This window comes from Dipodomys ordii, unplaced genomic scaffold (assembly GCF_000151885.1).
Source record: "Dipodomys ordii isolate 6190 unplaced genomic scaffold, Dord_2.0 Scaffold148, whole genome shotgun sequence".
NCBI classification, from domain to species: Eukaryota; Metazoa; Chordata; class Mammalia; order Rodentia; family Heteromyidae; genus Dipodomys; species Dipodomys ordii.
The window spans coordinates 1985212-1987139 of NW_012267364.1; positions in this window are offsets into that span (position 1 = coordinate 1985212).

The following is a 1928-nucleotide window of genomic DNA, read 5'->3' on the forward strand; positions in this document are numbered from 1 at the left end:
GGGGAGAATTCCCCACAGCCTTAAGTACCCGCTGGGTAGCCAACCCTGATACGCCACGTGGGAACCACCAATAGGTTCAGGTGCGCAGAAGCAAGACAGATTCTTTGCCTTAGCCATATAAGGAGTTGTTTAGCACAGAGAGCACTCGCCATCGGGAAGGCGGAGGGCGGAAGCCGGCGCCATCTTCCAGGTGCGGCCTCTCGCAGCTCTCTACAGGCAGGAAAAGCTGGGGGAATGGAGAGATGGGGAAAGAGAGGTATTGATCATGGGTAAAAAGGTTTAGTAAGACTTGAAGAACAAGCTGCAGTAGGAGCTATTGAATTACTTTGTGACCACAATTAATAATAATGTACAATTCAAAATTTCCCGAAGAATTGATTTCAAACATTTTCATCACAAAAAAATGGTAAGTTGGAAAGGTGATGGATATGTTAATTATCTCTATTGAATATTTCTACACTGTATACACAGATCAAATATTATGTTGTACTCCATAAATTTATCTAAGTATGTCCACAGGAAAGAAGGAATGAAGGAGGAAGGAAGGACTGAAGAAGGGAAGGGAAAGAGGGAGAGAAAGAAGAAGGAAAACGAAGGAGAGAGAGGGAGAGAGAAAAAATAGATTTATTAAAATTTAATTTTAAAAAACCTAGCTACACGCCACAGAGACAGCAATGGACTACTTATGACTACCCTATTACCCAGCCTCTCCCCTATAAATCCTACAAAGGCCACCATACAAAGTTACTCAGCCATCATGTCTGACAGTCAAAGCCCACAGCCTCTCCAGCTTAGAAGGAGCAGCTTCTGGGACCACTGGAACTTACATTCCACCATCCCAGAATTCTCCTATCGAAGTGGCCTTTGGTTGAATTTGATGTCCTGGATCAACTAATTTGCACAGTACAACATTTATTATCTTATAGTCCTTTCAGTGGTGGACATATATTTTCCAGGTCTTGTACCTCTATGCTTAGAGATGAGGTCAATGTCATTCATGTGCCCTCAGAGCACCTTCTTATCTTCCAAAAAGGACAGCTCTTTTGAGATTCCAGTCATTCTAGTTGTCCCTCACTGCCCTTCATCACCAGATGATCTCACTGTCTTGAAGATTCTAGTATCTGAATACCTGTCTTCCTTTTCAACACCACTTATTCCATCATTTCTGGATCCAAGAAAGTCTCTTCTCTCAGTGTCTGAAATCCTTCAGTCCAATAAAGCTTTCCTTCCATACCAGCCATGCTTTATCCTCCAGGCTTTGTTACCACTACTTGTAATGCTTTACCTCTGAGCAATCTCCAATACATGGATTCTCTTTATCTAGCCCCCACCTCCTATCTTCCCAGCATACTTCTTATGATATTGCCATCCCTGCCATTCAATGATGTCATTGGGACCAGGAATCCTTCTTCCTGTGCCCTTTCCCTTGTCCATCACTGCCCTCAAGCCCTCATTTCCCTTCTTGCCAAACTGAAAGCCTGTTGTAGAACATACTAAACTAAATGTTTTATAAACACCCTCCACCTCCTGGCACCTCTCTCTTTTCATTGTACTCTGAGGGAAAAACACTGCATGTATCTTCTGCTGTCACGTGCCGGCCCAGGCAGCTAAATCAGATATCAGAAAACTATAATCTTGGTCCAAATACAGACCACTGCCAGATTTTACAAATGAAGTTTTATTGGAATACAGCAGCATTCACTCACTCCTGTATTATCTATGGCTATTTTCATGCAACGATGGCTGTGTTGAATAATGGGACCAAAACAATGGCCCACCAAGTTAAAAGTACTTTATCCATGGACTGAATAAATTTGCGAAACTCTGAGCCAAATGATTCCTTAAAACAATCCACAGCCATGCCAACCATTCTTCTTTTTGATTTATAGACTCAAGACTCAAGTCAACACCCAACTTTCTAGTTAAGC